A 25,218-nucleotide genomic window follows, 5' to 3' on the forward strand; every position below is an offset into this window, starting at 1 on the left:
TGCCAGCGCCAGGGAAGCAACAGCAGCATAAGCTCAAATGGTAATTTGCTGCTGAATACACACAAAAACCCTCTCCGCACCACTCAGAAATTACTCATGTTTTAGCAGATTTTTGCTTTGCACCCAGCTGTTGCCTGTTCCCAAGGCATCTACTCACGAATTAGCCATTTCCTCTCTGAAAAGCAGGATTAACTCACAGCAATGGTACTCGGCAGCAGTGAGGCTCAGTCCCCCCAGCCCCTGTCCCTGCAGGCCCCCAGCCTGCCCCTCAGCAGCCGGGCACTCCAGAGGAAGCTGAGCACTGCCAGCAAACAAGCAGATCAGAGCTGAATAAATGGATCCTTTATCAATGCTTTTAAAACTTCATTTTTCTGTCAGTTGGCTGAAAAAACAGGAATTACTAAATCATCTCCAAAAGTCCCAGAATTGACTGAATAATATGAACTCACTTGACAGTTTGAGCCAGTAAAAACAAAAGTCACCCCTACTGATGTGTGCAGCAGTCACTGCCCCGTGCCTGGGAACAGTCACCGCAGACATGGACAAGACTGCATTCCTTCAGACCAGAGCTCCAGGCTGAACTGTCCCACTGGGTGGACTTCCTGCTCGTCCTGCTTGCCACTTTGGGACACTCCTCACGGTTTCCCAGAGCAAGGATAATCATGACTTGGGCTAGCAGAGTTTGAAACTAAACCAGTGAACCACTACCACGTGAACCCGGTTGCTGGTCAGGTTTGTTTCCCATGAAGAACCATTTATGCAGTCAAACAAAATCTGCCATGCCTAGGATTTCCCTGAATTCGAAGAGCACTGCAGCATTCCCTCAATACCCAGTTCATGACCATGCAGGAAACTGAAATGTAGCTACCTACATGGCACAAACCACTTAACCAAGTACTTTGATTCCTCCTCTTTTTATGTTCCCTTCCACTCGCTCCAAGTCCCTCAAAGCAATTATTTTCACTCCATTCTCTGGAATCCCCCCTTTCCTTCACCTTCACATGTACCTTCCAGTCCAGGCACTCTCCTTCTGCCACCTTCTCTCCAGCTGTCTTCTGCACTAGAAGAATTTCTCATCTGCTACTTAGCAGATGATTTTCAAGAATTGTCACCTTTCTTTTTTTGGTCATTTTTTAAAAAATAGCTTTTATAACTAAATTCCATCTGGGGTCAACAGTTTGTTTGTTCCCTTGTTCCTGCTGGGTTCTGAGGGGCACAGCCAGGGTGCCAGTGAGCTGTGATCTCCAGCAGTGGCACCGAACATCCAACAACAGTGTCTGGGGCTTGGTGAAGACAAGGGCTGCTGGACACTGGTTAACACTGGCCCACAGATACAAACACACTGCTGCAAGAAACAACTACAGCGACAGACCTCTAGCTCAGAACTCTGATGAGATGACTTCTTGCCTGCAGCTGCTCAGAGGAACACCCACTTCTGGACCTGCAGCTGTACATTACCTCTCAGCTCTCCTCCAGCAGCAATAAACCCTTCATCTCCCTTCTGCACGCAGAAGTCTGTTCTCCTGGAGTCCTGCCCCTGTCTCACCTCCACACAACCAGAGGCAGGACAGTCTCCTATCAGCACCACAAGCCTGAAGCATAAGAGAGGTCTTGCCTGCAACTGGTGGGAACATGAATTCCAAACAAAGGCTCTGCTCCATGGTCTGTATTTGACTGTAACACGAAGGCTCTGCTCACCTGCCACCAGGTGGGGAGGAGGGGGCAGGAGATGTTTGAGCAGCTCTGTTGTCACCCCTGCAAAAGGCTGAGCTGTCACTGCACCGTGACACGAGCACCAGCAGCACCAGCTCAGGGCAGACAAAGCAAGCCACGGAACAAACCCAAAAGCACCGAGTTCCCACAAGCAGGGCTGCAAAGAAATTAAACAGCTTCAAAATAATTCTGTGGTAAACTTCCCAGGGGCAGAGTTGCCAAACTAGCAACTCTGGGGAGGGCTGGACGAGCCAGGGCTCTCTGCAGGTCTGCACGGCTCCCCAGGAAAAAGCAATCCCTGGCCACCCGAAAATCCAGCCAGGCTGCACAAGCTGCTCCTGGCAAGGAGTGCCACACAGAATGATTTCAGCACTACGTGGAGTATTTCATCCTTCCTACACGGCTCCAGTTCCCTGCACACAGCTGCAGGGGCTGTGTGATGCTGTGCTGCCGGTAGAGAAGTTTTCTTATTGAGGGTAAAGGTTTCTCTGGACCTTCCACGCTGCTTTAAGCCTTCACTCCATCTTCACCCCCTTTCTCCTGCCTCCTCCCTCAAACCCAAAGCCTTAATCTTGGGAAGGCACAAAATGACAGTGACATAATTTCAAAGCACTTCACAGCCCCAACCCTTCCCAGCTGAGGCTGGATAAATCCCCAGGATGAACACCCAACAGCGGGTACGCCACACTTGCCTTTAGCTGCAGTCGCTTCACTGGAGCAGGAACTCTGCACTCGGGATGGAAGTTTCACTGGACTAATACCAGGAAAAAAATAGCTACAGAAATGCAAAATAAACCCTACTGAGTAATTGTGTGAGCATAATGATTCAGAGACAAGCTAAGCAAAATTCAAGTTTTAAAACAAACAAACCAAAAAATCCCCCCACAAAGCCCCCAACCCACACATTTGGAATTTTAACTAGTTTTCTGAAATTTTCAAAACAGCATTTTACATCTCTACGGGTGGAATATTCATTTCAGGTTTTGCTGTGTATTTAAATGCTCACAAGCTGATCAAGGTGATTTAAATTAGAAAGTTGAGTACAATTTAAATAACTCATTTCATGCATGATTTTGTACTTATTTTTTGTTCTTTTTTAAGAAAGGTTTAATTACAGTTCAACACAAATGAACATATTAAGACTAACTTAATATAGGCTTTAAAGACCACTTCCTTCTCTGTCCCTCTACTCCAGTACCCAGGAGCCCAGGTTTCCAGTTTTTTACAAAAAGCAATATTTTTTTATTATTATTATTTACTTTTACAAATAGTATATTTCTGAGTTTATTTTTAATTGGAAAACAGGCCTACAATGGCCTGATTGTGCTAATTACAGAAGAAAAATTATCAGAGCCTTCTGCCAGTAAAGCCCAAGGACACAGGACGTGTTGCTGTTGAACTGACCTGGCCAAAGCCAGCCAGGTGAGCTTGGCTGGGTGGCCTGGGTGGGAGGAGAAAAGACCACCCTGTTTCTCAGCTCCTGGATCAAGTGGAGTCAGGCTTTGCTGCTCTCAGGAGCCCCAGTAAACGGCCCCCACCATCCCACACCTGAAGTTTCAGGAAGATCTGAAACACTCTTTACAAATCTCTGCCGTGTCCTAGACCAGGAGGGAGTGTTCAATCACCTTTAAACTCTTCTCATTAAGCAGCTGGGCAAGCGTTTAACAAACTTTATTTAGCATTTACTGGGGGGGTTTTACAACAAGCAAACAAAAACACAAATTAAATTAAACCCAAAACAGCTCAGCCATTTAGGGTAATTTTAACTTTTATACTCCAGACGCACAACCGCAAAGGTGCCGCCTATTCCTGCAGGACCTCGGCCTGGCTCCAGGGAGGGTCAGCTCAGCCCTGCAAATCTCATTATTTCCTCAAATCCTTCCACAGAGGCCCAAGTTTTAGCTTGCTAGTTTTTAACTCAATTCAGAGTAAAATCAAATCCTACTTTTTTTTTTTGCATGTTTCACGTAGAAAATATTTGCCATGTTCATTTATTTTATTTAAGTATTTTAAATTACTTTAAAAGACAGCTTTTTCTGGGAGTATTTTTGTTTGCTTGCTTTGTAAGGAAGTGGCCTTTCAAGATCAGAGAATCAACAGAATCTCCCTTAAACATCATCAGATACTCAAATCTTCCCTTGGTGCCTCGGGGAACCGATCACATACTGCATAGCAAACCCACCTTCATGCTAAGCTGTAACTCACAGCAGGCCAGAAAAGCCTATTTCCTTTGGCCTGGGTTTGCTTCTGACACAGTAGCTACTGTGGCCTCTTGACTCATAATTATCACACAAAAAGAAGATAACATTAAGCACCTTTTTCCTTCAGTTGTTAGGACCACAGGTGCCTGCAGAGGGTCTGTGACCCTAAGAACAAGTTGGGTAAAACCTGTAAGCTGCACCATGCTGACAGCTAACACACTTACAGACACCATTCATACAATCGTGATATGCCAGTGTTAAATCAGACATTTTTGGCTTGTCCAACATTAATTTTTTAATTAATATGCCATTATAAACTCAATTTCAGAAGAATCCCTCATTCCCACACAACCCAACACACCTGTGGAACTGAAACAAGATCAATCCTGTCAAAAAAAGCCTTAAGATTTTTGGAAGAACATTTCAGAACTTTGAGGAAAACCCCCACATTGGTATCCTTTCCCACTGCTTGCATACCAACCCCTCAGAGACTTCACTTACAGCCTACACATCACTGCTGTTTGTAGCTTTGGGTTGGGTTTATTTCCCTTCGTGGTCACACTGGACAGTGTTCCAGAAAGAACCTTTTCTATGCACACTCACTGTCTGCTGCCCGAGCCCTACTCCCCTGGGGGACCCCGCAGTCCCCCTGCAGAGGGTCCCTGCCAGTGCAGCCTCAGAAGGGAGGGTGAGGTCTCCAGCCCCCGTGCCCTGCAGCACTGCCCTCCCACCTCCCACCAAGGGAAGGCTGTTAAACACCACAGTCCCCACCCTGAGAGACGTCACACGTGCCACTGGGAACTGCTGGGTGAGACAATCCCGAGCCAAACACGCAATCCTCTGCCATCACATCTCTATTGACTTGCCAGCAAGGACCTTCCCCCGATGCCAGGGTACCACGGCAGGACACAGACTGCCCAGCAAACCACCCCAAACCTCACCGAGGGCTTGCTGGCCTCTGCTTTGCTCACACTTGGAACACGAAGCGTGTGCAGAGGGAACAGCACCAATTAACAGCTGACAAGCAATAACTTACTCTGGTAGGGACACTCTGCCACATGCCTGGCCCTGTGCCACTGCCTCCTCTCACGGTGACACCCGAGTCCCACAGAGCCTCCCTGAGTGTCCCTCTTTCCCCAACCCCCCAGTCACTTGTATCTGTAACGAGAGCCAAACTCCATCTCGGTTCCCAGAAGGCTCCTTTAGGAGCTCTGACAGCAGAGACCACCTTCACTCCCAGCACAGTAGTTCTTCACCCCCTAAACAGTGTGGCCCCAGTGCCAGGGCCACTTTCGGTTCACAGGCACCTGAATTCCTACCAGAAGGCAGGCAAAAGCCACGAGTGGTGCTCCTCCCCTCCCCAGAAGAACGAGGGCTTGTCAGTTTGTTTAGCTTGGTTTCCCTGTGGCACACACACCCCTGAAGAAGAGCACTTGCTTCTCTTTCCAGATTTCCATCACAGCCAGGAAAAATCATGAATCTCCCTCTTCAAGGAGGGCATCTGTTGATATTTTCACCCAGGTCTGAAAAGAACCATCAGGCACCAGGAGACAAACATGGCAGTCCTTCCAAAGCTCGAGGAAAGCTGTTTCCTTGAGGAGACAGCACAGGCACTCACTCCAGCCACACAAGGACGGACGCTGCAGAGCAGGAACAGTGACCAGGGGACTCTGTGCAGAGGAACAGCAGCCTCTGAATTGCACCTACTTCACTTGAGAACAGCCTCAAAACACAAGCAAGCTCTCAAGATCCCCTTCTTCTGCGTCCATCTGCCGCTGTGTTGCTGTGCTGTGGCTCTGTGAACCCAGCCTTGCGGAACAACTTCCAGTTAATTCACCTACTCCATTTGCTTTAGTCCACTCCCCAGAGTTCCATATCCAGTAGATATTTATTTTAAAGCTAAGCCAAAACCATTCAAATGCTAACACTTCAGGGCCTTCAATGCTCCTGGTTGCATGAAGGAGGGCCTCTCTTAGAATAAAGAGCATCCACTTTGGGAACTAAACCAACATGACTATAATTGGGCTGCACGTCAAAGTTTCACAAATCCCCAGACTGGAAATAAAGTAGGTTTTACTCCTTGCAGACCCTTTGTCATGGAAGGTGTAAAACTGCACTGCAGCCTCGGGAACAGCAATTCCTCACCAGAGACTCCAGGAACTGCGTAAGAAAACCAAGCTTCAAAAGCCAGTTGGGTGTTCTGGCTTCTCACTGCATGGCATTCTCCTTCCTAATGGAGAAACTAGAAAAAGTTCCCTCCAAATCCTGGATGCTCTCTCACATGAGAGTCCAATACCTGTTTTCTTTGAATGTCTAAACAACATCCAGGAACAAATTCCAAACAAAAGATGAAGTTAAAGTCTTTTCCAGTTGTTAAAATACACCGCTTTTGCACCAGGCATGGAAATACCGTATTTCTTTCAAACAGCCTTTTGATGGTGCTTAGGTTTTTACTTCCATCATTTAGGAACAGTCATATTGATTCACTCATTCTTCAAAATATGACATGTTGTAAGGAAGGTGTATGGAGGGAAGGGTCTAAATAGGTTCAGATTTTAGAACAGGTTTTGCAGACCTTGCCCAGGTTTGCTTCAGAGGTATGACATTAGTCTTACAAATGTGTAAAACGCATACAACCAAGATAGAAAAAACACCTATTGTTTAGGCAAGCTGGGACATGTCACTCAGATTACTCTCTACTGGAGACTGATGCAAACATGCCAGGTCCACAAACACACTAAAGTGTCTACGTGGCATTTCTGGCACATTTGTAAAGGCCTAACTGACAACGAACTAATGCGAGGTTAAGGGAGAGCAAAAGCCAAGCCAAAGAGTCGTTCAAGAATTTAAGAAGTGCACAGGCCTGACAGCAAAAGCCAAGGAAAGGCAGGATCCCTGAGAAGGGCCACGGAGGAAAGGCCAAGGCAGGCGCCGGCCACGTCCCAGCTGCGCCTTCGCGCGCGACCGGGGGGCGACACGGCCCACGCGCTGCACGGTCTGCAGGCTGCCACAGGAGCTGTCTGCCACCCCAGCCACTTGAAATAACTGGAATGTTTCTTTCTGGACACAGACAGGTTCAAATTATGCAAAGAAGCTGGAGGAAAGCCAGCACTGCAATGATTTAACCTTCATCCTAACCACAAAGACGTACCTCTGCTCTCCCAGACGGGCATCTGGGAGCTGGGCTGGGCACAAAGGGCTGCCCAGCCGAGCAGCAAGGTTCTGCCTGAGAGAGGAACACGACATCAAAGACAGACCCTGTGCCACCCCTGCAGGGAGGACAGCTCCCAAACCAAGAGAAGCAGAGATGGTCCCAGACCACATTTACACGTAGTCACCCCGAGAGGGAAAATGGGTGGAGTAAAAAGATGCTTGCGTGGCATTTTTCATCATCGTTTCATTTAGACCCAGGATGCACACAGGTTTTGCAACTCAATCCAAAAATAAAGGTCAAGTGGAATAAAAATTACTTAGATCAATGCTCAGTACATAAGAATAAATGTCTGGAAAATAATTCCCTGAGTTTTCAAAATATTTGCTTTATTTTTCTATTGTAATCAAAATCGCCAAGAGTACACACATCCCTCCTCTGTTTTGTTGTGGTTTTTTTTAAATTCACAAGCGTCAGCACTTTTTCATGAGTTAAGAGTACATCTAAAATACTTTTTCTTACCATTTGAGTCAGTATTTAAAAACCAAATTGAAAATAGCCTTTTTTTAAAAATGCACAACTTGTAATTCCATTCCTAGGAGATATGAATTAGCTAATTTAATACTCAGACTAGTGCACTACAAGCTACACAAGTTTTTATTCTGACAATGGAAAATAAGGAGTAGCACACAGTATAGTAATTCAAGATTGACTGCCACATGAACTCCATTGCCAAATCTTCCTCCAGCCTGGGATTTGCCCAGCCCATGCCATCAAAGGTGATGTTTTACAGGCTGCTACCCCACAACTACAACTGCAGTTGCAGCAGGCAGCTACTCTCCAGCAGCAGGAAAGGATTTAATGGATTAAAAAACCCAAAAGATATCACTCCTTATGAAGTCAAGAAGAGTTTCAATGTGCAGCATGGACATGACTTTTACCAATAACCAACCTGCAAGGCATCACCTATCTTTTCTCTAACATAAGAGTATTTTAATGTAACATGATACAATTAATATTCTCTTAAACCAAACCATTTTCTTTTGATTTTGTTTTCTCTTCTAAGATTCAGACTTAAAATGACTTAATTGTTGCAGTCCACCCACACAAACACAAGAGACAAGTTTATTGCAGTGGAGAGCCCTAAATAGCACAGTCTGGTTTAGGCTGACTAATACAAACACGCATTTTGTTTAATTTTACATTTGTTCCTAGGGAGATTTCGCTCTCATCTCTTCTGCCTCCCATTCCACACCACCTGACAATGCAGGACATCACCACCCCTGAGGGATGAGTAACGTGGGGCAGCTCTGGCACCGTGCAGCAGCTTGGGGGACAGGCTGGCCACTGCTGGCCACCAGCTCAGGGGACAGACTGGCCATTGTCCTGCAGAGAAGGGAGGGCAGGCAGGCGTGTGGGACTTCCAAAAACCTGTGTCTGAGCACACAGGGAGGCCACAGCCAAGGCCAAGAGCAAGGAAACCTGCAGGAACTCTCCCTGGGGAGCAGAGCACAGCAGGTCCACTCTGGCACAGACCAACCAGGCCAAGGTACCCTAAAAACCCAAACTCAATACTCCTACAATGAACTCAAGCAAGGCAACAGTTTTCACAAACACACCGAGGCAGCACAGTACCCTCTGTGTCTGCCCAGCCACTCGTACCCTCGCAGATCCCTCCTTAGCACCAGCACAAGAAAACAAACCGGGAATTAACCTGGGTTAGAACTAATCTGGCAGAGACAGACTAAGTTTTAACCAAATTAACACCTTATCCAGTGCACCACATGGCCAGAGATGCCTGAACGGGGGAAAGAACAGCACACGGAGAGGGAGAAGCAGGACTACTTACTCCCCTGGCATTAGTAGCCAGCAAAAAGGTTTGCGCAACCACAGCCCCAACCGCCTCAAACCGCTGCGCCAGGAACCCCAGGCCATTCGAGGGGAGGGTTGGAGGGGCCTGCTGAGGCACACAGACTCCTGAAAGCAGGGATCAGCAGCTTCCAGGACTTCAAAGGGAAGCCACTTCTAGCCTGCGAGCTATCCGCCCAGCCAAAGGCGGCTGGCAGGGCTGCCAGCCCGCTCCTGCTGTCACCGGATCCCTGCCAGGCAAACAGCAGACCTGCAATTAGAAGAGGTGTTTGTTGGCCTCTCTTCTGCAGCTCATTAGCAGAGGTAAGGCTTGCAGTCAGAACAAGAAAGGCCCGACCTCCAGTGAGCACAACTCGCTACAACTGCTCTCCCTAAGACCAGGAACGAGCCCTCCTACCAGTTTCCACTCAACTGAGGGTCATCTGTGGCTTCAGTGTGCCAGGAAGGAATGTTCCAGGGGCTCAGGACAGATGGTTAAGGGTTGCAGCATCACCTCTTCTGTAGAAAGGCCCAGATAACAGCCCTTGGTGTTCCCCCTCACCATCTCCTACCTCCATCTCTGGTCATTTCAGACATGGCAAATGATTCCAAAGTCTGCCTTGGACAATCACTGAACTGGAGGTCTCCTGTTTTAATAAGCTTTTCTTAACCAAGCTGGAGCCTTCCTTTTCCTAAAGCAGAGTGGAGTTACTCTACAGCAAGCTCCAGGCACTTCCCGATGCACCTTCACAGAAGCACCATGAGCAGGGAACAGTGACTTCATCTGAGCCTGCCAGGAAGGGAGATCCACTGACAACAGGACTTCTGGGGGCAAGCAACTGCTGAGCTGCCTCTGCACACCAACAGGAGCAACAAACACCGCCACACACACCTCACTCAGCAATAACCTGACCCCAAAAGAGGCCAGGAGCAGACCCTTAGGAAGGAGCGTGAGGACACAGCATGCAAAGGTCGTTCTCCCATCCTCCTCTGCCCCTGACCCCATACTTCCCAGATGGAGATAAATTCCCAAGCCCAAACCTGCATCTGAACTGCTGCATTTACTGGCTCCCTACAGGCCTACCATGAGATCCAATTATTTCTTAAAAGAAGAATAAGTCTCCTGAATGTCCCACTACAATCAGTATATGGCTTAAACAGGCAAAAACTGTAAGTTTCAATGTTACAGCTGTCGATTACTGACTACACACGGTGCAACCCCTTCCTTACATCATAAGGAATTATGTAAGATCATCACTTCCCATTCACTCACATGTCAATTGTGACTTTACAACCTCTACAGTATTTCCTTTCAGGCACCTCTCCCCTTAGCAGGAGTCAGTTACTGACACACACTGCATCCACACCACCTCACACAGCCTTGCAGAACAAGGCTGAGCCAACTGCACGTAAAACTAAAACAGGTCCCGGGCATGAAGAAACTGTGGAGCTGAAGGACAATGATGATCCCAGTCGATCAGGGACTTACACCATCTTTGTACTCAAACTGAATTCCAGCACTTGAGATAAGGGGCCTTGATCTGGGGGCTTCTCAGGTGTTTCAGAGCTGAAGCCACACCAAGGCACAAGGAATGCAGAGCACGTTCTGCCCAGAGCTGGGCAGTCTCGTGTCCAAGAGGCTCTGGCCCCCAGCACACTGCCTGGCACAGCAGGGTGGGACAGGCACGGCCAGCGCTGGGACAGCCAGCAAGGCGAGGCACCCACAGCATGAAAGGGCAGAGCACATCAAAGGAACCCTGCCAAAGAGGACCTACCCTACCTGGCAGACTGTGATGCAGCACCTGATGGTGACTATTCAGCTCAGATGAATCACGAGGTCAGCTCTGGCCTGGCAGAGGAACACCCGAGCTGCCAGCAGAGCCCCGGCCCCTCCACGCTGCAGCACTGCTCCCTTCCACAGGCAGGAATAGTGCCTACTTATTGCACTAGGAATGCAGGCACACTCCTCGTGTTCCTTCCAGCAAACAGCATCCCACGGAGTCCAATGCTACCTTATAACCACAGTGCCTTCTCTGTGGATCTTGTGAGAGAACTTTGAGAGCATGTTCTGAACACCAGCAAGGTACAGATGCAAATCCCTCTGAAAGTGGAACCTGTGAGCACTGACTGTACACACACAATTCCACAACAGCACACGTTAACCTCACCTGAGGGTGGGTCACGTGCATGCTCATGGTCCAGTGTAACACAGAGAACTACTTCACTACAACCACTTACTGCTATTTGTCTGGACTTCTATGCCTTTGAAAGCATTACTCTAAAATTGTGTTTTGGCTGCAAACATAGTGGGGAAAAAAAGGAATTTCTTGAAAGCATTTCCATGGAATTCCACACATTTCACAGTCAACAACGTTTTATAAATTCATGATCCCAAAATACTTCATAAACCCATGCAAAGTCAGCTTTCCAACACTGCTAGGAAACATCATTATTCCTCACTTTACAGATATGTACAGGTAGGTACAGCATATAAATATCTTATGCCCTCAACACGTGGCCACAGAACCTATGGCAGCAGAGTTCAAAAGGTGAGCTTTTTGACAGTGTCATTTACCTCTGTAACTAAGGTGCTCTTAAACTGTCTCAGTCTCGACTACCCTCAGGTCCTAAAGCACCTAATCCACCCCCTAACACACCCTGGTCAAGGCCAGCCTGCCACCCCCCATGACATGGTGACTCCTCATCCACAGAGGCACTCAGAAATCACCCCGTTCAGCACCACCACTGCAACCTGCTGGAGCTCGACAGCTGCACAGGTGAGTGAGGCAGGTTTATAACCTGTTCATACACAGAATCAGATATCAAGATGCCCATTTGAGAGTTCCAATACCAAGACTGTAAATGAATTCAAGCAGCCTTTTTTTTTGGCAGGGACAAGGGGGCTGAACGGGTGCCTAATTATTTTACAACGGCTGTCCCTAGATCCTATTTTAGCATCAGGCTTTCATTAAATTTAAGCATGACTTCAGAGTACCAGCTGGCTGGAAAAAACAAAAACCACAAACACAACCCACCCACAACACCCCACTGGTGTTCTTTCCCCCGCCCATGTTCTCTTCCTACCCTCTCTGAGGGCTTGGAAGACAAGTTCCATTTGGAGAGCCGGCCTCCAAAGCAGATAAGTTCTGCAGGAAATGGCTATATTTAGCCCTCCCCTTTCACCTCGGTTCCTCCACACACTCACATTCTCCTGAGGAAGGACCCTTCTACTCTTGTGTTAGAGGTGAGCTTTAGCAGGTTGCCTCAGCAGAACAAATGCAACCAACTTCATACGTGTTAAGAGCGTAAACAATCACTAGAATATCAAATATCCATCTACTAAGGCATAAAATAGAATTCTCATGTCTCAAAGTGTGTTGAATTGTGAGCTCCAGGAACACAATATGGCCAAAGCCCCTTTATGAGTGATGCCCGTGGAGGGTGAGGCTGAACTTCTGCACACACCGTTTGGGTCTTCACCAATTCTTTTGTCAGTAACTAAGGCAGCCATCCTATTCTCTACAGAGCATAAACATGAGGTAACAACCTCAACAGCTCTGCAACCAAAATATTTTCAGTTTCCTAATGTAAGTATCAAAATAAGTCATGAAAAAACCAGCAACAGTTCCTGGGCAGTGGAACTTAATGAGACTGTCAGCAACACCTCTGGAAGCATCATCAGCACCAGGCCAGTAGGATTTCCCTTTCCCAGCTTGAAACTTTGAGATATGTAATAAGCCTTAAAACTAAAAATATATAACACAGTTTTATTCTGGCCTAACTACAATTCAGGCCTGTAAGAGCTGATTATTTACAAACTGAGATGGTTGAGGGGTGATCTATCTCACAGCAACAGACCTAAAAGTTTGTCTCGAAATGGAGACAGACCGAAACACATCTGTCACTCAGCATGGAGACAAACAGGCAGAGACTTACAGTCAGGAATGACTCCCAGTCCTGGGCCACTGGGCAAGGAGCACATCCCCACCCCCCCAACCAGAGGAATGCAGGTCTTATCCCAGCAAACAATTCCTGAGAGAAAGCAAACCTCTCAAAACGCTGCACACACTTAACACCTCCTGGGGGGAGCACAGTGCACACAGGAACTTTTTGTGTCCTTAAAACAGATCTGTAACACCTCCTCCAGAAAAAAAAAAAAGTTTCAGCCATCAAAGGCCAGAGCCCTGCACTTGAGAGCTCTCCACAGCCAGGACTGCAGCTTTCCCATTTCAATTGCAAGGCACCCCAGCACTGTTCAAACAGCTCCAGCCCTTCAAGGACAGAGCTCGGAGAGTATTTGCAAAGTGCCTGCTGCATTCCAGGTCACAACCGTCCCTCTGAAGATGAGTATAAGGATCACAGCAAAGATCAGATTACAGGAAACAAAAGAAAAGTGAAGGTTAAAAATAGACTTGTCATTGCCCACAGCAAACTGCTACAGCCACAGAGTTTCTTAAACGAGAGGCTGAGATTAATTCAATGCAGACCATAAAAACGTGAGATTTGGGACAAGAACCTGTTCTCTTTTCAAAGCTCAATGTATTGTTCCTAAAAAGTGTTTTTGTACAGAAGTGCCAGTTCTGAAGCTCAGTCCTGAACCTGAAAGCTCCCACCAGTAACACTGTCCTGAGGCACTGGTGGCTCCAGCACACCTACATAAACCCCAACTATTTCAGAACCTGCTGAAGGTGAATTTCTCTCTCAACTTTTGGAAAACAAAGTGGTTTAAACCCAGCTTACTGTAAAAGTACTGCTGGAAAGAGGTTATTTTTATGCATTTTTCTGGATTAACAGAGTTGGAAAGACTGCCCAGGCAGCTTTCCCTACTATATTCATGCCCAGATTTCACAGGCCAGCACGTGAAGCCTCCAGGTTAACACACAGACCCGACCTGAGCCTGCTCCAGGACCGTCCTCCCGCTCCAGCCCGACCCTGGCAGCAGCCAGGCACATCCCTTCCCCCCGGAGCCCAGGGCGAGCTGGCTGCGGGTAACCGGGGCTCAGCCCCCGCTGCCTCCGTGCGCCAGCAGGTTTGGCAGGGGGAGAAGCGCCTTTAGCAGATGAATTGGCACAGAGACTTTGGCCCGTGACTCCCCTCCCTCCCCGGGCACGGACGCGCCGCACTGACACGGGCAGCCCCGGCAGCCCCGCCACCCGCCCCGCGCCCACCGGGCCGGCCCGGGCAGCCGGGGGACGAGGACCGAGCTGTGCCCCGGCCGAGCCGCACAAGGGAAGGGAGGAGGGGGACGGGAGAGCCCCGGGGCTGCGCCTCCCGCGGTGACCCGGGCCGGGGCTCCGTGTGCGCCCCGTGTGCCCCCCGGGCACGGGCACCGCGGGACACCCTCCGGAGAGACCCCGGGCCGGCGGCACCGACCGGCGGGGCCGGGACCGACCTCCCGGGGCGGCGGCACCGCCGCGGAGCCGCTCCCGCTGCGGCCGGCGGGGGCAGCGCGGCGGGCCCGGCCCGCTCGGGGCCGGCACTCACCTGGGAGGCGGCGGGGCCGGGCGGGCGCAGGCGGCCGGTCCCGCTCAGGCCGGCGGGGCCATGGGGCGGCCGCGGCGGCTCCGCTGACAAAGGAGCGCGGGCGGGGCCGCCCGACCGGCAACGGCCCCGCGTCACTTCCGGGCGGCCGCCCCCGACACCGCCCCCTGCGGGGCAGCCGCGGCACTGCGGGGGACGGGCAGGGGGGGGGTCGGTGTGCGGGGCTGAACCCATCCACCCACCGGGAACGAACCCACCGGGGCGGCCGAACACACCGGGGGATACAGCCAGAATCCCTGGATGGGCCAGGGTCGGTGTGCGGGGCTGAGTCCATCCACCCACCGGGAACGAACCCACCGGGGCGGCCGAACACACCGGGGAATACAGCCAGAATCCCTGGATGGGCCAGGCTGGAGGGGACCGCAGTGTCCCGTCGGGTCCCACCTCCCTGCTCAGGCAGGGCCATCCCAGAGCACATGGCACAGGATTGCGTCCAGACCGTCCTGGGCTATCCCCAGTGAGGACACTCCACACCCTCTCTGGGCAGCCTGGTCAGGGCTGGGTCACTGCACAGGGAAGAAGTTCTTCCTCCTGTCCAGGTGGAGCTTCTGGGCATCAGTTCCTGCCCGTTCCTCCTGTGCCATTGCTGGGCCCCCCGAGCAGAGCCTGCTCCATCCTCTGCCCCCTCCTGCAGCCCCTGACACACCCTGGGGAGGGCCCCTCTCAGGCTCTGCTCTGGAGGCTGAACAGCCCCAGCTCCCTCAGCCTTTGCTGCTCCAGCAGCTCCACGTCCCTCCTGTCCCAGGGAGCCAGAGCTGGACCCAGAACTCCAGATGTGCCTCACAGGGCTGAGCCAGACTGCAAATATCCTGGTACAAGACTGATGTGTCTCACTTTCTAAAAAAATAATCTGACTCCAATTTTCACACTGAATTACTCATAAACTAGTTAGTGTCATGTCATAATTTTTAAGGTTGAAGGTGACTTCATTCCTCTTGCAGTTTAACCCCTGAATGAATTTCCCAAACTCATGTATTCTTTCAACCATGGTACTTCAATCATACTCCATGTCATAGAATGATACCAGACTGGTTTGGGTTGGAAGGAATCTTAAAGCCCATCCCTGCCATGGGCAGGGACACTTTCCAGCAGCTCAGGTTGTTCCAAGCCCCATCCAACCTGGCCTTGGACACTTCCAGGGATGGGGCAGCCACAGCTTCTCTGGGAAACCTGTGCCAGGGTCTCCACACCCTCATAGGGAAAAATTTCTCCCCAGTATCTAATCTAATTCCTAATATCTAATCTAAACCTACTTTCTTTCGGTGTCATCAACAAGAATTGGATTATGGACCATGAGTACGTTAAGCTTTGGGGTACATTAAGGTCACCATGATGCAAACACCCTCAGTCTGACTGGTTTGGGTGGAACCATGTCCCTGTGCCAGCTGCCCTAAGAAAACGTCACTGAGGTTCCTGGAAAGGCACAGGTTTCTTCCTAAAGGGGAAAATACAGTGGCTTTCCAGAACAGTTACATCTAATTGCTATTAACAGAGTGCTTACACTGTGATATGATAAATGAAGGACATGAAATCCTACATTGTAAACAAGGCTGAACAATCCTGAGCAGACCAAGTACATCAGAAATTCCCAAATATTATTGACCTGGTGCTCCACATACCTTCTGACCGTTCCTGGAATTCAGGCTGTGCATCCCTGCACTGCTCTGCATTTCCCCAAGGCAGTGGTGGGATGGCAGAGCCTCGGGAGGCAGCAGGGAGGGCGAATCCCACCACCCCAGCAGCTCCAGCTGGGTGACACTGCTCTGTCAGCTGTCACATCCCTCTGGGATCAGTGTGGGGCTGCCCTCGTGGTCCCAGAGCCTCATCCTGCATGTGCTGGGCCATGTTTGTGTTCCTGGGGAGCCCCCCAGACACAGCTCTGCTGTGCACGGACACGGACCCTTTCCAGGCTCTCACAGCTCATGGCCTGTCCCTGTGGGCAGCACAGGCTCCCTCCTGTCCCTGTGGGCAGCACAGGCTCCCTCCTGTCCCTGTGGGCAGCACAGGCTCCCTCCAGCCCTGGACACCAAGGCTGTGCACGAGGATCAGCCTCGGGCCGTGTTCCTGTGAGAGCGACGAGCCCGGCCCACTGCCTGCAGCCATGGAGGCACAGGGAGAGAGACCCTCCAGTGTCCCTTAGACATTGGCAGGGGCTGCCCAGGAAGGTTTGGAGTGCCCAGCCCTGGAGGTGTCCCAGGAAGGCCTGGCTGTGGCACTCAGTGCTCTGGGCTGGGGGACAAGGGGGGCATCGGGCACAGGGGGCACTCCATGGTCTAGGAGGGCTTTTCCAACCTAATTGGTTCTGGGATTCTGCCTCAGGCTGGAGCAGAGGCACACTGAGCCCTCCCTCACTGCTCGTGTGGGACAAGGGACGTGGTCGTGCTTTTCCTCCACATGTGCAGCGCTTCCCAAGCAGTGACATGGGCACCTGTGAGGCAGGAGGAGAGGGGCTCAGAGGGCAGGAACAGAAGACATGGAGACACAGCAGGACTCAGGCTGGGACAGCATGGGGAGCAATCCCAGCCGTGGTGCCGGGGTGGGACGTGACCGTCGGTTCCTTTGGGAAAAGGCAGGTGCATGGAGAGGTTGGGAAGTGCTCCTGCCGAAGCTCCTTTGTACATACAGCCCATTTATGCACCACTCTCCAAATGGAGCCAGGATTTGACTCACTATGAGTAATAGGAATGTTTTAAACAGAGAAAAGAATACTAATTCCCTTAAAAACACAAATAGTTCTACATTTGGCTCAACAGCACAAGGCCAGTGATTTTCCATAGTGTACTGCCAAGTAGCTGAATGTGACATTCAAGTTGCTCATGTGTAGGTGTTCCTTGGGAGAAAATACAGCTCTAACAAGGACCATTTTCCAAAAGAGAAGTCTAAAGGTTGGGTATCTAATAGGGCTTTTCAGAATCTAGCCAAACAGCTACGTTTCCAGAAGTGCCAAGCTTCCCTTAAGGCTCCACAGGTGGTGCTGGCAGCCAACACTTCTGAACACCCACCTGCTTATTTGCAGCCTAAAGCACTTCTGACAGTCGTATCCCACGCGGTTATTAGAGCTCACAACCACGGGGGACACTGCAGGAGCCACCCCTCACTAATGGCAGGCTGTGGGGCTCCCAGGAGACAGGAGGAGCCACAGGGGTTAGCAGCACTTTGCATGGAAAAGTTCCTACTTCATGTCTGGTAGAAGAACATGAATTTTGGAACCTGTCATTGAGTAACCCACGCATGGCTCACCAAGGGACAGCTGTTGCTAAGTGCTCGTTCACAGCCACGGGAGGAACCAGTGCTGGGAACTGGAATTAGGTCTTGTCAGCTCCAGCCCACAGCCTCCTGTAACTGGATCACATCAGTTTAGATGCTGCTGATTTCTAATTAATGGTGAAGGAGAGGGAAGAATTAGGTTACTGAAGTAATCTCAGCATAATCTGTAAACAGGGCTATTTTTCTATCCTTCTTGTTTGTCATCATAAGCATCTTTACAAATAAATTTGCTTTCCAACAGGTGCAGGGATTTTTCAGTTATCTTTTCTATCAGTATCGTGAGTGTTGCTAGGAAATTCCAGCTGTAAATAGAATTTTATCTGTAATAATGTTATGTGGGGAGAAAACCAGGGCTGGAGTCTGAGAGGGATATCATGACAAGGTGTTTGGGTTAGTGGCTGGCAGTGCTGTCTCGGAGTCAGGAGCACTGGTTCTGCCACCAACAGAGATCTGGGGAGGATCACAGGGCTGCCTCTGTGCCCCAGGTGCCAGGCTGGCACAGGGAGGACAGGACAGCTCCTGGCTTGTCAGGTATTCTGCAGTCCTCCAAGGAAAGGTGGGATGGATTTGATAAGGGTATTCATACACAGCTGACTTTGCACAGCTCTGCAAGGTGCAGAGTACGATTAAATTTTAGACTCTTGCAGTTCCTGGCAGAGAACCTCATGTGGCTCTTTCCATGACACGACACAGTCTGGAACTTCTTCCCAGGTGATGTTTGCATTAATCAGGTGTAATAATGGTATGTCCATGTGAAAGGAGCACTGTGGGCTCAAATTGTCATGCACAGACATCAGAAAAAAACCATTAATGTTATGCAAATGCCACACTCTTCAGAAGTCTGTGGGCCCCAGAACACAACACATGCAGAGCACACCTCAAGCTGTGGGGCAGGTTTGCCCTGTCATCCTTCCACATAGAAACCCTCCCAAGACAGTGAGGACAGCAAAATCAGGCTTCTCTGTTTTGAAGCTATTTCCATGGTAACCTGAACTGCCTTGGTACTTCATAAATTCTGCCTCTCTGGAGCAGCTGGGATTTCAAGTCAGACCACTTCACAATGTTCTTGGAGTGTAGGAACAGCTCACACAGCTAAAAGATGCCATAGAGAAAATTTTTGGAAGACTGAGGAGCTGCAGGACCCCAGCCCAGTCCCCTCACTTGGTAGAACCATCTCCCTTTAGACTCCCATGTCTTTCCCATCTCTGCAGGGCGTTGAGTGCTGTCCTGTCCCACTGGAGGGGGTGGGCAGGGCTGGGGGGCCGGGCCAGGCCAAGCATTGAGGGGGGATGGCCCCAGGGCTGGACAGAGCCCAACAGCAAAAACCCCACAATCTAGCACTGTTATTCCTTCTAAAATACACAATAAATTGTAATTTAGTTACAGCATATGAAACAAGGCTGTGCCTGACAAAGCCAACCTGATAATTGCCTTCAGTGCTGCTGAGGTTTTTAACTCTTTAGCATTATTAACATCAGGACATAAAGATGTCTTTGCTTATGTGCTCGAGGTGAGCTGTGGTACAGAAATAATAATCCAGGTGACCTTCCAAGCTGCTGCTTGTCAGGAATTATTTTCTTTTGCCTTGGGGAAATTTCTAAATATATATCTCTGTATATATGTATGCAAATAAGCAAATCTGGCTGTTGCAACGTAGCAACGTTTCATCACCACCCCCTCCCAGTGTACAGTCAGCACTGGTCTGAGCACAGCTGCTGAGAAAACCCCGGGAAGCACTCGGGTTTGAAATTAAAGAGCTTGTTTTAATGTTTAGCTGTGACCGGTGTGCCTGGGAGTGCACAGATCTCATCAGGCGTCCGTGAGTCAGCGCCTGAGTCACGGCCGGAGCCGCGCTGGGGCTGCGGGGCAGCGGCGGTGCCTGTCCCAGCAGCTCCACTGCCTGCACAGCAACCACGGGACACTCCAGGGCTGCGAGCACAGCGAGGACTCGCCTCCTGTCCCGTGGGTTCTGCAGAGCTCACCCCAAGCACCTTCCATGATCTCCTTGTTCAGGTCCTTACGTCCTGCACCCCTTTGCATCGCAAACCCCACGGACGCTGGGGCATCAGGGAGCCAGGTGTGATTCTGCACGAGCACAGAGAGGAGAACCCAGCTCCCAGTAATTAACAATAACCTATAATTGCTACCAGTTCAGTTTCACACAAATCACACAGTATTATTAAATTAAGCAGACCGTGTTCTTGCATCTGAGCTTTAGCAGCATAACTCATTTTCATGCCATTTTTTAAAATAGCTCTGGTAATTAGTCCTGTGCTTTCCAAGCCCATCACATGCAGTGCTTTGTTTCACCAAAACACCCACCAAAAAGTGCTCAAGTTCTCTAATTGCAAAGATTCCCTTCACACGGCTGTGCAGCTCCTTTCTGCTCCGGGTGTTATTCAGGAACAGCCAACTGGAATTTATTGAAATTATGTCGAAATATAAACTATGGAAACTGCTCCCCAGCTTGGGGGGAGCCCTCACGGGCCAAGGTTCAGCCCGTGGGAACTCAGTCAGGGGAGCCTGGCTGTGGGGGGGGGGTTTGGGGTGGAAAGGCCAGCGAGGTCATCTCCATTCCAAACACCAAAGGCCAGCGAGGTCATCTCCATTCCAAACACCAAAGGCAGGTGCTGGTGCCCCAGCCAGTGCCATGCACAGCACCCTGCTCAGTGCCCCGCTCATGGAAGTTCTGCCCCCTGTGCCAGCCCTGCATCCCATGGGCCCCACTGGCGCAGTCATTCCCTGTCCTCCTGCTTGGCTGGGAAGGAGCTTTTTTTGGCCTCTGCTTCTGTCATCTGGCATTTAAATGTAACGAGAGCTCTCATTGCTAACATTTATAGCAGCAAAATATTTAAGTTCTAGGGCCTGTAACACATGTTGTCCGTGTCCCGTTGCCAGGCCAGCTGCAGGCTCCCCAGCCCTTCCCTGGGCTACTGTCGGGGCCGTGCCAGGGGCCGGGGCCGTGCCCGCCTGAGCGGGAGCTCCGGGGGCAGCCAGGGAGCACCAGAACGGCCCTCGGGGGAGCCCCGGGTGGGCTCCCGGGCCGGCTGCACCCGGAGAGTGCCGGCACACGAGGGCAGGGCAGGGTTTGTCAAACTGGTCCGTGCAGCGGAGGAGAGGAGGGAGCAGGAGAAGGACAAGCCACAGTCACCAGCGTGCCACAACCACACACAGCCAGAGAGAAGGTGCTTCAAAGTGCCTGATCCAGACCTGCCTGTGCCAGGGCGTGTGTTTGGATGCTCCCACTGCTGCCACTGCAATCAGTCCACAAAATTGCCTGGAAACGGAGAGCAAGCACAGCCCACTCTGCCCACGTGGAGCTGCACGTGGCCCCTGTCCCTTGCCCCCTTCGTGCAGCTCGCAGTGCCTGGCACCCCAGGGGTCCCACAGTGCCAGGCTGTCCATGGATCCCACAGTGCTGGGCTGCCCAGGAATGCTCCCACCTCTGGGCGTGAGTGGAGCAAAAGCACCCAGGGAAGCAGAAAGACTCAGCCCCACAGCCATCTAATAAAGTTGTTCCTGGCTTTTGAAAAAGCCTAAAGCAACATCAGCTGTTACCAAAGAGCGTTTTCATCCCAATCCTGTTTTGCCCTTGGCTACAGTAACCTCGGTGCTCAGAGAGCTGGTTTGGTCAGTCTGCACCAGGGTGCAGGGGAGAGGGACAGCAGTGGCTCCTGGCCACCATTCACCACCTGGCCCTGGTGCTTTGGGGTCATCCCAAAGCCACAGGTCCTGGACACACTAAACACCTCAAGGGCTGTGCAGAACAAGAAGAGAGGCTTCTGCTCCTTAGGATCACAGCAAGCAGCTCAAGATGCAAATCCCAAAGGCTCAGTCAGACAACACAGGAAAAAAACCCACATTTTTTTAAGCCTGCATATTTTTCAACCAGTCTCCAGATCTCTCTCCCTGGGGTTGAATTGAGGGAGCCCTCACCTCTGCAGGAGCAAGGCAGGGGCCAGCAGCCATCTCAGCCACCAGTGTCCTCTTTTCCCACTCATCTCTGTTAGGAATCCCCACCTCACCATGGGCTGAGGAGGGTCTTGTCACCTGCACCTCTCTGTGACAGGTTCCTTCTGCTTGGAGGTGGAGCTGGGCTCTGAGCTGGAAAACTGTCAACTACTTTGGAGCAGCCTTGACCCATGCTTTTCTATCTGGACCTAGGAGGGAGAGGAGGTGCTGGATGCAAGGACTGGGCCATCTTTGTATGATATCTGCCAGCAGAGAGCAGGACTGATGCCTCCAAAGCACAGGGAGTGGGGTCAGAGCAGCAAGGGCCAGGGCCTGAGCGGCTCATAGGGAGGACAGGCTGAGGGAGTAGCAGCTGTGGTGACAGTTCTCATCCAAGGATTCTCATAAAGCCAGGAATCACATTTACTTTCCACTAGCTGATTAAGTGGCTGGAGCAGGGAAGACACGTGATTCATCGTTTGACTCAGGACAGAGCCAAACTGTGCTCATTGTGATGCTTCTGGACAGCTGGAAAGGGACAGAGGGAGAGTGTCTGTCACCAGTGGAGGTGACAGAAATAACCCAGCAGTGTGTCAGAGGGCAGACAGCCCAGCACAGCCAGTGTGTGCCGTGAGACACCATCGTACTTAAATAAAGCACTTTGGGAGGGCCCACATTTCTTCAGCTCTTCTGTGACTGGCATGGCTGAGGGCACAGCCCGACTCCCTGGGTGAGCCCAACGTGGTCTATCTGGCTGTCAATCTGCGGGGTCCCTCCTGGGAGCACAACTCCTGTGCACAGGATAAACCAAGGCTGGGATGTGCTGTGGCCCTGAACCCAGTGCTGCTGCCAGAGCTCAGCTCCAGAGCACAGGAGGAGCTGGGCAAGGGGATGGGAAGCAGCGACAAAACACTGTGTAACCCTGAACACTTCCAGGGATGGGGCAGCCCCAGCTTCTCTGGGCAACCTGTGCCAGGGCCTCACCACCCTCACAGCCAAGAATTTCTTCCTAATATCTACTCTAAATCTCTAATCTTTTATTTTGAAATCCATCACCCCTTGTTCTATCACAAAAGGCCCTGCTAAAAAGTTTGTCCCCATCTTTCTTGGAGCCCCTTTGGGCTCTGGAAGGGACTCTCAGCTCTCCCTGGAGCCTTCTCTTCTCCAGGGGAACCCCCCCAGCTCTCCCAGCCTGGCTCCAGAGCAGAGGGGCTCCAGCCCTGGGAGCATCTCCGTGGCCTCCTCTGGACTCTCTGCAGCAGCTCCATGTCCTCCCTGTGCTGTTCCCAGGGCTGGAGGCAGCTCTGCAGGGGGGTCTCACCTGAGGGGGCAGAGGGGCAGGATCCCCCCCTGCCCTGCTCCCCACGCTGTGGGATCAGCCCAGGGCACGGGGGTGGTTTCTGGGTCCCAGTGCATGTTTCCAAATCGTGTCCAGCCTCTCACCCACCGGCAGCCCCTGCTGTCAGTCGGGGTTTCAGGTTGCTGTAACCGAGCAAGCCGCGTTCTCCGGCGGGTCTCGGAGGGTTCCGTGCTGCCGCGGCTTTAAACAGCTGGCAGGGGCTGAGGAAGGGCTGGCCGAGTCCTCCCGACAGGGAGGAGTTAGCAACGACGTCACCAAAAAAAAAAAAAAAGGGAAAGGAATTCTGTCTGTGCCCTGCATGGAGAAACGTTTCCACACAAGGTGGCACCTGTCTCCTTCCTTCCAGCCTCGTGCCGGAGACGCTGAAAGGCACCTGAAAATATTCTTCTGAACATTAACTCCTGGCAGACAGGATGCAGAATCCGTCATTAATTCCCTCATTAGCGATCGCTTTTCCCCGGGCGCTCGCGGTCGGGCACAGCAGGAATTGCTGCCGCGGTCGGCGCTGGGGCCGCGCAGGAGGGACGGGGTGACAGCAGCTGCCCCTGCTCCGAGTGCCCGGCTCTGGGACACACGGACATCGCTCGGAGCCTCCCAGCGCCGGCAGCGTCCCGGGAGCCGCAGGGGACCCCTGCCCACCCCCGGCAGCCCCCGCCGTGTGGCCCTGCACGTCCCGCTGCAGATGGGCAGAGGTTTATGTGCTCCAGCAGATCTGCCCTGTGCTTTATCTGATGGAGCTTAATGCTCTGGGCCTGTAATTTAAATCATAATTAAGGTATTGCAGAATGTCTTCTCGCACCCGGTGCAGACCAGTCCCAGCTCTGCTGACGCAGGGAGTGGCTGTGCATTCTGGGATGGCTGAAGCTCTTCAGTCCCACACCTCGCACAGCTCCAGAGATGCCAGAGATCCCCCGCCCTGGCATGAGCAGTGCCTCTGATCCGCAGCCATCAGAGACACCCGGGAGATTAGGAGGGGTCTTATGGATCATCTGGCCCATGGACTCCCATCTGTAGTCAATTGGGGCTCATGGAAAGAGTCACAGCAATGAAGTGACCTTCTGAGCCCTGTTTGCAGGGTAAGGAAGGAGCAGGGCTGTCCTGCCACCTCATGCCCTTGGTACCACACTGCCCTGACTGCACAGAGCCCACTGGGCACCAACACAACCCCTCATCCTGGAAACAGGGCCTGGCACAGCGCTGTTCCTCCTGAGTATCTCCTCTGCAGCACAGCCAGCAGCCCCATCCCACCCAGCCCTTCCCCAAGGTGTGCACACCTGACCACTTCCCCTTCACCTGCATTTTCCAAAATCAGCTCATGGGGTCATGGGCACCCTTGAGGACACATCACCATTTATTCCTGCTCCCTTCCAGCCTCCAGCCTTAGCTGGTGCCTTTCTATGTTCCTGCCTTCATTGACCACAAGACTTCAGGAAGCCTTGGCAACATTTGGTGGTTTTAAACCTTAAAAACCCTGGTGAAGCCGTGGAGCTGCCAGATCCCTTACTTGCATCACCAAGGTCCTTGGTCCTCAGAGTTGCAGAGAAAGGCAGGGATATGTCCTGAACGTTGCAAGAAACCACTTTGATTTTAATGTGATAATTTTTAACCCCCCTCATGCTTCTCCCACCTGGTTCCAGCTCCATGGTCTCTGCCTGCCCAGGGCTGGCCCAGTGCCTGGAGGCTTGGGCTCCCACAGCAGTGGAGCAGGAGAGCAGGTCAGGAAGGCCTGCAGGACAAACCCTCCCTCTCCAGCCTCCCTGGAGGAGAAGGAGAAAAGTCCTGGGATCAGAAAATGTGCTAAATACAGGGAAAAGGAAAGAAACTGTTTGAAAAGGAAAGAAAAAAACCCAAACCTACTTCAAGCCTGTTTGGTGGATCTGGGTGCAGGGAAAAGGGAGCAAAGGGGGGGATGGTCTTGCCATGGTCCTGCATGTGTGTCCACAGGGCACTGAAATGCAGAGCTAGCACCAGCAGCACTCCTCTAGAACCAAAATTTTTCCCTTTACCCATTTCCTTCTCAATAAAGTTGGATAAGGTAGTGTCTGGATGCTTCATTTTGAAACAGTGGAGCCAGTGTAAGTCTGTCATTGCTGGAAGCCCCTAATCCCCCACGGAGTGCAGGAACCCAACAGCCATGCTGAGGGAACTCAGATCCTGACAAATCCAGCACATGGAGCGATGCAGCA

General features: G+C 51.4%; 2 protein-coding genes across 2 annotated transcripts in view; one reads left to right on the forward strand and one right to left on the reverse strand.

The window, feature by feature from the left end:
- ACVR1 (activin A receptor type 1) overlaps positions 1-14,528 on the reverse strand; it is a 49,702-nt gene extending 35,174 nt beyond the window's left edge. The window contains exon 1 of the mRNA XM_064661824.1: positions 14,398-14,528. The gene's annotated coding sequence lies outside the window, so the exon portion shown is untranslated. The remainder of the gene's footprint in view (positions 1-14,397) is intronic.
- Positions 9,870-25,218, forward strand: part of UPP2 (uridine phosphorylase 2) — a 29,123-nt gene continuing 13,774 nt past the window's right edge. The window contains exon 1 of the mRNA XM_064661837.1: positions 9,870-9,875. The gene's annotated coding sequence lies outside the window, so the exon portion shown is untranslated. The remainder of the gene's footprint in view (positions 9,876-25,218) is intronic.

The sequence above is a fragment of the Pseudopipra pipra genome, chromosome 7, assembly GCF_036250125.1.
Source record: "Pseudopipra pipra isolate bDixPip1 chromosome 7, bDixPip1.hap1, whole genome shotgun sequence".
In the NCBI taxonomy this organism is placed as follows: domain Eukaryota; kingdom Metazoa; phylum Chordata; class Aves; order Passeriformes; family Pipridae; genus Pseudopipra; species Pseudopipra pipra.